Here is a 13,281-nt window from a genome sequence, read left to right on the forward strand (position 1 = left end):
GATGCTTGGTGACTTTACTGCACCCTCTTCTGACTTCTGTAAAAGAAGCATCTCAATTCCTACAATTGGAGCAAACAACTTTGAGCTTAAGCCTCAATTAGTTTCTCTAATGCAGCAGAATTGCAAGTTTCATGGACTTCCATCGGAAGATCCTCATCAGTTCTTAGCTGAATTCTTGCAAATCTGTGACACTGTTAAGACCAATTGGGTTAATCCTGAGGTCTACAAGCTTATGCTTTTCTCCTTTGCTGTAAGAGACAGAGCTAGGATATGGTTGGACTCACAACCTAAAGATAGCCTGAACTCTTGGGAAAAGTTGGTCAATACTTTCTTAGCCAAATTCTTTTCTCCTCAAAAGTTGAGCAAGCTTAGAGTGGAAGTCTAAACCTTCAGGCAGAAGGAAGGTGAATCCCTCTATGAAGCTTGGGAAAGATACAAGTAATTGATCAGAAGGTGTCCTTCTGACATGTTTTCAGAATGGAGCATCATATGTATATTCTATGATGGTCTGTCTGAATTGTCCAAGATGTCATTAGACCACTTTGCTAGAGGATCTCTTCATCTGAAGAAGACGCTTGTAGAAGCCCAGGAACTCATTGAAATGGTTGCAAATAACCAGTTCATCTACACTTCTGAAAGAAATCCTGTGAATAATGGGACAACTCAGAAGAAAGGAGTTCTTGAGATTGATACTCTGAATGCCATATTGGCTCAGAACAAAATATTGACTTAGCAAGTCAATATGATTTCTCAGAGTCTGACTGGAATGCAAGTTGCATCCGGCAGTACTAAGGAAGCCTCCCCTGAAGGAGAAGCTTATGACCCTGAGAATCCCGCAATGGAAGAGGTGAATTACATAGGAGAATCCTATGGAAACACCTATAATCCTTCATAGAGAAATCATCCTAATTTCTCATGGAAGGATCAGCAGAAGCCTAATCAGAGCTTCAATAATAATGGTGGGAGAAATAGGTTTGATAATAGCAAGCCTTTTCCATCATATTCTGAACAACAGACAGAGAATTCTAAGCAGAGCCACTCTGACTTAGCAACCATAGTCTCTGATCTATCTAAGACCACTCTCAGTTTTATGACTGAAACAAGGTCCTCCATAAGAAATTTGGTGGCACAAGTGGGTCAACTAAGTAAAAGAGTTACTGAAATCCCTCCTAGTACTCTCCCAAGCAATACAGAAGAGAATCCAAAGAGAGAGTGCAAGGCCATAACTATAACCAAAATGGCCGAACCTGGAAAGGAAGAAAAGGCAGTGAATTCCAGTGAGGAAGACCTCAAGGGACGTTCATTGGCCACTAAGGAGTTCCCTAATGAGGAACCAAAGAAATCTGAGACTCATATAGAGACCATAGAGATTCCACTGAACTTACTGTTGCCATTCATGAGCTCTGATGAGTATTCTTCCTTTGAAGAGGATGAAGATTATATTGAAGAGCAAGTTGCTCAGTATCTAGGAGCAATCATGAAGCTGAATACCAAGTTATTTGGTAATGAGACTTGGGAGGATGAACCTTCATTTCTCACCAATGAACTGAATGCTTTGGGGCAACTAAAGTTACCTCAGAAGAAACCGGATCCCGGAAAGTTCTTAATACCTTGCATCATAGGCACCATGACCTTTAAGAAGGCTCTGTGTGACATTGGGTCAAGTATAAACCTCATGCCACTCTCTGTAATGGAGAAACTAGGGATCTTTGAGGTACAAGCTGCTAAAATCTCACTAGAGATGGCAGACAATTCAAGGAAACAGGCTTATGGACTTGTAGAGGATGTCTTAGTGAAGGTTGAAGACCTGTACATCCCTGCTGACTTTATAATCCTAGACACTGGGAATGATGAGGATGAATCCATCATCCTTGGAAGACCCTTCCTAGCCACATCAAGAGCTGTGATTGATGTGGACAGAGGAGAGTTAGTCCTACAACTGAATGAGGACTACCTTATTTTTAAAGCTCAAGGATCTTCTTCTGTAACCATGGAGAGGAAGCATGAAAAGCTTCTCTCAATACAGAGTCAAACAGAGCCCCCACACTCAACTTCTAAGTTTGGTGTTGGGAGGCCACCATCAAGCTCTGAGTCTCTGTGAAGCTCTCTAAGAGCTCACTGTCAAGCTATTGACATTAAAGAAGCGCTTGTTGGGAGGCAATCTAATGTTATTTAATTATATTTATTTATTTTCCATTGTTATTTTATGTTTTCCTTAGGTTGATGATCATGTGAAGTCATAAAAACAACTGCAAAATTAAAGCAAAATGAAAAACAACATGAAAAATAGCACACCCTGGAGGACAGGCTTACTGGCGTTTAAACACCAGTAAGAATAGCAGAATAGGCAGCACTCTGGGCGTTTATCGCCAGAAAGGGCTGTCTGGCATCTGGCTGGCGTTAAACGCCAGAAATGGGTAGCAGACTGGCGTTTAACGCCAGGAAAGGTAGCAAAGCTGGCATTAAACGCCAGAATGGTGCAGGGAGCATAATTCCTTGACATATCAGGATCTGTGGACCCCACAGGATCTCCACCTATCCCACCTCTTTTTCTCTCCTCTTCACACCTTTCCATAACACTCCTCCCCAATTACCCTTGACCAATCCCATCAATTACTCTTCCCCAAATACCCTTCACCTATCAAATCCCACTCTCTTCCCCATATTCTCTTCACCACTCACATCACCATTCAAATTCAAACTATTTTCCTCCCAAATCCATCCCTTCATGACCGAATTCCCCCTTTCTCCTACCCTATAAATGCCTCTACTCACTACCTTCAAATTCACACATCATACACACTACTACCCCCCTTGGCCGGAACCTTCACTACCCTCCATCTCCCTCATTTCTTCTTCTTCTACTCCTTTCTTTCCTCTTTTGCTCGAGGACGAGCAAAAATTTTAAGTTTGGTATGGAAAAAGCTCTGCTTTTCTATTTTTCCATAACCATCAATGGCACCTAAGGCCGGAGAAACCTCTAGAAAGAGGAAAGGGAAGGCAATTGCTTCCACCTCCGAGTCATGGGAGATGGAGAGATTCATCTTAAAAGTGCATCAAGACCACTTCTATGAAGTTGTGGCCAAGAAAAAGGTGATCCCCGAGGTCCCCTTCAAGCTCAAAAAAAGTGAATATCCAGAGATCCGACATGAGATTCAAAGAAGAGGTTGAAAAACTCTCACCAACCCCATTCAACAAGTCGGAATCTTAATGGTTCAAGAGTTCTATGTTAATGCATGGATCACTAAGAACCATGATCAAAGTATGAACCCGAACCCAAAGAATTGGCTCACAATGGTTCGGGGGAATTACTTGGATTTCAGTCCGGAAAATGTGAGGTTGGCATTCAACTTGCCAACGATGCAAGAAGATCCTCACCCTTTCACTAGAAGGGTCAACTTTGATCAAAGGTTGGACCAAGTCCTTAGGGACATTTGTGTGGAAGGTGCTCAATGGAAGGGAGACTCAAGAGGCAAGCCGGTTCAACTAAGAAGGCTTGACCTCAAACCCGTGGCTAGGGGATGGTTGGAGTTCATCCAACGCTCTATCATTCCCACTAGCAACCGGTCTGAAGTTACAATAGACCGGGCTATCATGATCTATAGCATCATGATTGGAGAGGAAGTAGAAGTTCATGAGATCATATCCCTAGAACTCTACAAGGTGGCAGACAAGCCCTCTACTTTGGCAAGGTTAGCCTTCCCTCATCTCATCTGTAACCTATGCAATTCAGCTGGAATTGTCATAGAGGAAGACATCCTCATTGAAGAGGACAAGCCCATCACTAAGAAAAGGATGGCGCAAACAAGAGTGCCCACTCATGGACCTCAACAAAAGCATGAGGAAGTTCCTCATCTAAAAATCCCTGAGATACCTCAAGGGATTCATTTTCCTCCACAAAACTATTGGAAGAAAATCAATACCTCCTTAGGAGAATTAAGTTCCAACATGGGGTAACAAAGGATGGAGCACCAAGAGCATTCCATCATCCTCCATGAAATTAGAGAGGACCAAAGAGCCATGAGATAGGAGCAACAAAGGCAAGGAAGAGATATTGAGGAGCTCAAGCACTCCATAAGATCTTTAAGAGGAAGAACTAGCCGCCATTACTAAGGTGGACTCGTTCTTTAATTTCCTTGTTCTTATTTTTCTGTTTTTCGAAAATTATGCTTTATGTTTTGTCTATGTTTGTATCTTTATTACATGATCATTAGTGTTTGGTGTCTATGTATTAAAGCTATGAATGTCCTATGAATCCTTTACCTTTCTTAAATGAGAAAATGTTTTTAATTGCAAAAGAAAAAGAAGTAAATGAATTTCGAATTACATCTTGAAAATAATCTAATTATTTTGATGTAGTGGCAATACTTTTTGTTTTCTGAATGAATGCTTGAACAGTGCATATTTTTGATATTGTTATTTATGAATGTTAAAATTGTTAGCTCTTGAAAGAATGATGAAAAAGGAGAAATGTTATTGATAATCTGAAAAATCATAAAATTGATTCTTGAAGAAGTAGTGAAAAGCTTGCAAAAAAAAGAAAAAAAAGGAAAGAAAAAGAAAAAGAAAGCGGAAAAAGCCAATAGCCCTTTAAACCAAAAGGAAATGGTAAAGAGGATCCAAGGCTTTGAGCATTAAAGGATGGGAGGGCCCAAAGGAATAAAATCCTAGCCTAAGCGGCTAAACCAAGCTGTCCTTAACCATGTGCTTGTGGCGTGAAGGTGTCAAGTGAAAAGCTTGAGACTGAGCGGTTAAAGTTGTGGTCCAAAGCAAAAAGAGTGTGCTTAAGAGCTCTGGGAACCTCTAACTGGGGACTTTAGCAAAGCTGAGTCACAATCTGAAAAGGTTTACCCAGTTATGAGTCTGTGGCATTTATGTATCCGGTGGTAATATTGGAAAACAAAATGCTTAGGGTCACGGCCAAGACTCATAAAGTAGCTGTGTTCAAGAATCAACATACTGAACTAAGAGAATCAATAACACTATCTGAATTCTGAGTTCCTATAGATGCCAATCATTCTAAACTTCAAAGGATAAAGTGAGATGCCAAAACTGTTCAGAAGCAGAAAGCCACTAGCCCCGCTCATCTAATTGGAACTAAGTTCATTGATAAGTTTGGAATTCATTGTATATTCTCTTCTTTTTATCCTATTTTTATTTTAGTTGCTTGGGGACAAGCAACAATTTAAGTTTGGTGTTGTGCTGAGCGTATAATTTATACCCTTTTTGGCATTGTTTTTACATAGTTTTTAGTATGATTTAATTACTTTTTATTATATTTTTATTAGTTTTTATTCAAAAATCACATTTATGGACTTTATTATGAGTTTGTGTGTTTTTCTGTAATTTCAGGTATTTTCTGGCTGAAATTGAGGGACCTGAGCAAAAATCTGATTCAGAGGCTGAAAAAGGACTGCAGATGCTGTTGGATTCTGACCTTGCTGCATTCGAAATAGATTTTCTGGAGCTATAGAAGCCCAATTGGCACGCTTTCAATTGCGTTGGAAAGTAGACATTCTGGGCTTTCCTGCAATATATAATAGTTTATACTTTGTCTGATATTTGATGGCCCAAACTGGCGTCCAAAGATAGCCTAAAACATCTTGGCGTAAAACGCCCAAACTGGCACCAAAATTGGAGTTAAACGCCCAAACTAGCACCAAAGCTGGCGTTTAACTCCAGGAATAGCCTATGCACGAAAAAGCTTCAATGCTCAATCTAAGCACACACCAAGTGGGGTTTCTACACCCCATAGATTAAGGTGTGGAGCTCTGCTGTTCTTCATGAATTAATGCAATTACTACTGTTTTCTATTCAATTCATGCCTACTTCTTCTCCAAGATATACTCTCGTACTTAATTCAGTTAAGTCAGAATGAAGGGGTGACCCATGACAATCACCCAATCTTCGTTACTCGCTTAGCCAAGATCCGCGTGCCTGACAACCACAAGCGATCTACATGATGTTCAACGTAGTCATTGGATGACAACTGGAGTATATTCTCTTGGATATCTAATACACGGACTGAGTCTGTGAGATTAGTATCTTCGTGGTATAGGCTAGAACTATTGGCAGCATTCCTGGGATCCGGAAAGTCTAAACCTTGTCTGTGGTATTCCGAGTAGGATCCGGGAAGGGATGATTGTAAAGAGCTTCAAACCTGCGAATGTTGGGCGCAAGTGACAGTGTGCAAAAGGATCAATGGATCCTATTCCGATGCTAGCGGGAACCGATAGATGATTAGCCATGCGGTAGCTGTACCTTGTATTTTTCATCCGAGATGAGAAATTCGACAGTTGATTAGCCGTGCAGAAACCGTAGAGGACCATTTTCACTAAGAGGATCCTACTTCTTGCCATGGAAGGAGGTAACGCATGGTTGGAAGAAGGCAATAGGAAAGCAGAGGTTCAGAAGCAACAAAGCATCTCCATACGCTTATCTGAAATTCCCAACAGTGAATTACATAAGTAACTTTATTTTATTTTATGCTCTATTTATCTTTTAATTATCAAAACTTCATAACCATTTGAATCCACCTGACTGAGATTTACAAGGATGACCATAGCTTGCTTTAAGCCGACAATCTCCGTGGGATCGACCCTTACTCATGTAAGGTTTATTACTTGGACGACCCAGTGTACTTGCTGGTTAGTTGCACCGGAGTTGTGAAAAGTGTGAATCACAATTCTGTGCACCAGTACCTCAGGTGAATAAGGGTCGATCCCACGAGGATTGATGGACTTAGCAACAATGGTTAAGTGATTTACTTAGTTAGGCAAACAGAAAATGGTGTTTGAAGGTTCAAAAGCATAAACAGTAAATTCAAAATATTAGAAAGCAAACAGTAAACAGGTTGTAAAATATATGGAGAAAACAGTTAAGACTTCAGAGTTATCTATTTTTCGGATTGACTTTTTTTACTAATTATTTTAATCATGCAAGATTTAATTCATGGCAAACTATATGTGACTAAACCCTAATTTCTTAGACCTTTTTAGTCTCCTCTAACTCTCATCAACCGCCAATTCCTTGGTCACTTAATTCCAATTAGAGGGTGAAGTTTAATTCTAGTTATATGCCACAAAGATCCTAATTACCCAAATATAAGAGGATTATATATCACGTATCCCGTTAAGTCCAGATAATTAGAAATTTAGGAGAAATTGTTTTCAAGTTGTTGTTCAAGTAAAGAGCTTTTCCAAGTTATACAAGAACTCAATTAGAACCAAGGGTCATACTTCTGTTCCACCCAAATTCATAAGATGAAGAACGAAAACAATTCTTGAATATAAATCAGTACATGAATTAAAATAAAAAAATAATAGTGTCATTCCATACAATAGACATAGCTCCTAACCTTAACAGTGGAGGTTTAGTTGCTCATGGTTCAGAGAGAAAACTAGGATTTCGGTAAACTGTAAATTGCGGAATGAGGTAGAAGAGAAGATATTCCGAAGGGCTGATTCTTTTCCCTTTTATATCTAATCCTAATTAATGTAAAATATATTTCCTAAAACTAAAATAATATATTTTCTTAATTATAAATAAAATCAAAATTAAATCAAAATTAATTAACTTCAGCGCAGCTTTGTATGAGTGCATAGGGACCATTGGGCTCATTAAGGTCCACGCTGAACTTGAGAATTCTCAAGTTCAGCATGGGTGAAAGCAATACACGTCCTTTGGAGCTTGAATCCACGCTGAAGTTCAGCGTGGGCCGTGGGATGATACGTGATTCTTCCTCTGTGCATTGGATTCCACGCTGAACTTGAGAATGCTCAAGTTCAGCGTGGAGGAGATAGCATGAACTGGAAGAAAAAGGGTATACTATTATATATTGTTGGAAAGCTCTGGAAGTTAGCTTTCCAATGCTGCTAAAATCACGTTAATTGGACTTCTGTAGCTCAAGTTATTTCTGTTTGAGTGCAAGGTGGTTGGGGTTGACAGCATCATTCGCTTTCTTCCTTTTCTGCTACAAAACTCCGTCAAATCCATCCAAATGCTACCTGAAATAAACAAAAATTGCAAATAACTCAAATTAGTATTCATAGTGGCTAAAGGTAATTAAATCTTGATTAAACACAACAATTTGAATGCAATTTCACTAGGAAAAGATAAATAAGATGCTCATGCATCACAACACCAAACTTGAATTGTTGCTTGTCCTCAAGCAACCAAAACTAATATAGGCCTAGGATGTGAATTTTTATGAGAAGCCAGAGTTTAGTTATGCTCATGTCTCTTCTTAAAGTAGGGTTTATCTATTGTAATTTCTGAACAGTTTTGGCATCTCACTCTCTTTTGAATCAGAAGAATGTTACTATCATCTGGAATTAGAATCCGGATAATATTATGAATTCTCTAGTTTTTTATACTTCAGTTTAATCCTTGAACACAGCTCCTTTTGGTGCTTTGCACCTTGAGCCTAGCCATGACTTTAAATATTTTGTCTCAAGGGTTACTTGACACAAAAACACCACAAGCACTTAACTGGGAAACTCTCTTTAAGTTCTGATTTTTCTTTCAGTTACTCCCAGATAGTGGTGCTCAAAGCCTTGGGCATACTCTGCTAAATGGATTTGGTCTCGACTCTAAATATTTTGTCTCAAGGATTACTTGACACAAGAATACCACAAGCATATGACTAAGGAAACAACTCTTTGAGCTTTTAATCATGTCTGACCTCCTTAGTCATTGATGCTCAGAGCCTTGGACCTTGCTTTTATTTTTCTTTTGCTGTTTCTTTTGCTTCAAGGATTAAGCTTTCACTAATTTCAGAGAAGTCATAATAGTTCTTTAAATTCTTATTCCTTATACATCAACATCCTTTGATTCAAATTCAGAATATGCATTGTTCATGTCATTCATTCAGAATCACAAATAATACCACCACATTTATGTAAACAAGACTAATCTTAAATATAAACTCAATTTCTCATGTATTATATCTTTTTCTTTTTTTTCTTTGATTCAATATCAGTGAGCAATACATGAGACACACTTTCAGAATAAAAATCAAATAACAAAATAAACAGTAAATTAAACTAGAACCTAGGAATTGAAATAACAACTGATCATGCAATAACAAAATAAGCAGAAAACATTAACCTAATATAGTAAGAACAGGAAGGAATATAGAATGAAAGGAACTCAACCACCTCAGTTATTCTAGTGGTCATTTCATTCTTCAGGCTGTGCTCCTCCATGAAGATGATTCGCCTCCCTTTGGTGTCATTAAAATAAACAGAAAATCCACAAGCGAAGCGACAACACCAAATTTAAAAGTTTGCTTGTCCTCAAGCAAAGAAGAACTGAAAACAGGGAGGGACATAAAAAGTGCATGGAAGAGTAAAATAAAAATTAGTACAAAAAAAAAGAATAAATGGACAAAAGAACAAGAGAGGTTAAAATAATATATATATATATATATATATATATTAATTTTTTATTTTTTATTTTTATATATTTTATTTATATATAGGTATTTATTTACTGATTTATATATATATATGTGGGGGGTACGTGTGTATATATATATATATATATTATGTGTAAATAAAAGAGGGGGGTTTACGTATATATAATATAGGAAGAGTTTCAGGTATATCGGGAATACCGGTGTTCTAGTTGTTTTAACCATTGATCTGAATTATAAAAAATATATATAATATATAATAATTAAAATCAACGATTAAAACAACTGGAACACTGATATTCCTGGTATACCTGATAACTTTCCTATAATATATATATGTATATAGGGGGTTAGGGGGTTGGGAAAAAAGAAAAAAAAAAGAAGGGAATCAGGAAGTCCACGCCAAATTTGAAGAAAGGGAAGTTCGGTATCATAGATTTCGTGTGTGGTATTCATTCTCCACCCTGAACTGGTGTACACCAAGTTTGGCATCAACTCCCTTTTTTTTTTAATTCCCCCCCCCCACACGCTGAACTTGGAATTTTCCAAATTTAGTGTGGGAATTCCAGAAGTAAATCCCACTTTGTACGCATGTATCCACGCTGAACTTGGGATGGGCCAAGTTCAGCGTGGGATTTGGCCATAGTGTACGCTGTTTACGTCGTTTGCCACACTGAATTTAGAATTTTCCAAGTTAAGCATGGACTTGGTAGAGGCAACCCGCACTTCCGCACGCACACTCCACGTTGAACTTGGAAAATCCTAAGTTCAGCGTGGACTTGGCAGAATCAACCTTCTTCAGAGTGGGCAAAATTTTTTTTAAATGTCCGGTTCCTGTTCTAAAGATTCTGCATGATCAAACACACGTAAAACAAAGGAAAAATAGTAAAACTCAATAAAAAAATCAAATAAATAATAAAATCAACGCAACGAAAAATTAACTAAGGATACGAAATTATCGGGTTGCCTCCCGACAAGCGCTTCTTTACCGTCACTAGCTTGACGGTCAGCTCCTCTAAGGAGGAGGATCATAGGGGCTCAGCTCTTCACTCCTCACTGTGAACTTCTTTTCTGTGCTTCCATTGATCAGCTCTATATGTGATAAACCCCCTTTATAGGGTTTATCTTGTGTTGCATTAAGAGCATTTTGATAACCTTTCCTCACATTTATCCAATGAAATAGCATGGTTTTGTGATTGTCTCCATACTTGTGCTTAGATGTAAAAATATGCTTTTTAGACCTTTAATTTGATAATTTTGATTTGCCTTTGATTCCACTAGATGCCTTGATGTGTTTGCTAGTGATTTCAGGTTGAAAAGGGCTAGGAAGAGATCAAAGGAGTGAAAGGAAAGCATACAAAATGGAGAAATCATGAAAAGCCAAAAGTTTGAAAACCCATGGGCGTGCACGCGCAGATCGCAAAATTCTCTAGGGGCGCGCGCGCACTTTGCGCGCACGCGCCGATGACCACACGTAATTTTTAAAGAGGAAAACGTGCCTGGCGATTTTAGAGGGGTTTTCAGCCCCATTTGGAGCTGAGTTTTGGCGGGAAAGAGACTAAAAAAAGACCAAGGAATGAAGGGGGAGGGGCATCATCAAAAACACACACATTAGGCTAGTTTAGTTTTAGTTTTAAAGAGAGAAGCTCTCACTTCTCTCTAGGATTAGAATTAGGATTAGGTTTAGTTTAATAATTTAGATCTAGGTTTCAATTCATGCTTTCTTCTTCTTCTATATTTCAATTCTATGTTGTTACATTCATCATGCTTCTCTTGTTGTTATTTCTTTCTTCTATTTTGTTTGTAGATCTACTCTTGTTCATTCTATTTTCTTTTAATGCAATTTGAGGTAATTCATGTAGATCTTGTTTTCTTTGATTGTTGTTATTAATTCCTTGCAATAAGTAGTTGTTAGATTTCATTGTTGTTATCAACTTACTTTGCTTTCCTTTTATGCCTTCCAAGTGTTTGATGAAATGCTTGATTGGATTTTAGTATAGAATTTTCTCCCTCTTGGCTTTGGTAAAGTAATTAGTGACGCTTGAGTTATCTAATTCCTTTGTAGATTGATAATTAGAAGTTGCTAATTGATTTGGATACTACTAAAGCTAGTCTTTCCCTTGGGAATTGGCTAGGACTTGTGGAATCAAGTTGATTCATCCACTTGACTTTCCTCCACGATTAGAGGTTAATTAAGTGGTAGCAATGGACAATTGTGGTCACAATTGAGGAGGATAACTAGGATAGGACTTCTAGTTCTCATATCTTGCCAAGAACTTTCTTAGTTGTTAGTTTATTTCTTTTGCAATTTACATTCCTTGTTCCTTAACTCAAAACTCCAAATATAACTCATAACCAATAACAAGACACTTTATTGCAATTCCTAGGAAGAACGACCCGAAGTTCAATACTTCGGTTTATAAATTTAGGGGTTTGTTACTTGTGACAAACAAATTTTTGTATGAAAGGATTATTGTTGGTTTAGAAACTATACTTGCAACGAGACTTCATTTGTGAAATTCTAAACCACACAAAAGTCCAAATCGTCAATATGCTCAAGAGACAAGATCATGTTCACTGTATAAGGCAGGATTGGACATGCAGTGAATACCACCTTCATTCCTGGGGAGAAGTCTTCAGTGAAAATCTTTTTGTTTCTCCATCCGCTGGGTACTTTCTTCTTTTTGGGAACCTCCTCTTTGGTGGATGATGCATTTTCGACACCAAACTTAGGTTTGATGTCAGGAGAAATTTTATTGATTGTCGCCAAATGAGGTTTGAGCTGCAGATTCTGCTGTGCACCAAAGGAGAATTTATTTTTGTTAGTATTTTATAATTTAATGATTTTAATTTTTTTAATAAAAAAATTGAAGAACATTTATAAGTAATTAATGAGTCATTCAAAGTTTAAAAGAATAGTGAAAAACTCATTAAGTACTAGCAAAAATAAATTTTCTTTTTAAATTTTTAGATATAATTTAACTTTACTTACGTAGGATATTTTATTTAAAAAAATCATGCATACCAAATTAAACAATAATATTATCAACTTTCATATGATTAATTATGTTTATATATTTGATTTTAAAAAAAATAACTGTATAAAATTTTAAATTAAAAAATTAATAATTTAAAATTTTAAATACATTTAAAATATGTGCAAAACTAATACAAATAAATATACTCGTATTATTGTATATATTTTGGGTACATTGACCATAATTTTTTGTAGAGTATATCTCAAACACTCAATACCTATTTTTTTTATATTTTTTTAAATGTGACTGAGTATACAATAACTTATAATTTATAAAATTCAAGACAATATACTCAAAATGTGTACCATCAATTTAAAATAATAATTTTATTTATGTTAGAAATTTCAATAAATGGTATATTTCATTAATTTAAATAAAAAATTCATGGTTTTAATTCGGATTATCACAGGTTTCAAAAAATTTGGGAGACAATAGACTTCAATTATTATTATTATTATTATTATTATTATTATTATTATTATTATTATTATTATTCCTCTATAATATTTTGGTTTTTACTTTCGTCTTTAAAGAATAATTTATTCACCAAAAATCAAGCATACACTTTTTCAATTCATATCCGCCAAAAATTAAAACACAAGTCCATGCCTGAAAACAACAAAACCAAAATAATATAACCAAATTAACAATTCCTTACTGCTATAATATTATCAGACCTCACACGATAATCAATTTATAAAAATTTCTGCCATTGCTACTTTGTCTCAGAACTTATCTCCTCTTATAAAAACAATAATCACACGTATTTCTTCTTTCCTAATGCCAGCTCCTTTTAACAGATGCTGAAAAACTTTTGTTTTAGTACCA

The 13,281-nt window shown here is 36.7% G+C and overlaps 1 non-coding gene across 1 annotated transcript; it reads right to left on the bottom strand.

Moving 5' to 3' along the window:
• Positions 1-364: 364 nt before the first annotated feature.
• On the bottom strand, positions 365-468 carry LOC112787634 (small nucleolar RNA R71). The gene has a single exon (XR_003195037.1). It is a non-coding gene; the product is annotated as a small nucleolar RNA R71 (small nucleolar RNA).
• Between the last annotated feature and the right edge of the window lie 12,813 nt (positions 469-13,281).

Source organism: Arachis hypogaea, chromosome 20, assembly GCF_003086295.3.
Source record: "Arachis hypogaea cultivar Tifrunner chromosome 20, arahy.Tifrunner.gnm2.J5K5, whole genome shotgun sequence".
Classification (NCBI taxonomy): Eukaryota; Viridiplantae; Streptophyta; class Magnoliopsida; order Fabales; family Fabaceae; genus Arachis; species Arachis hypogaea.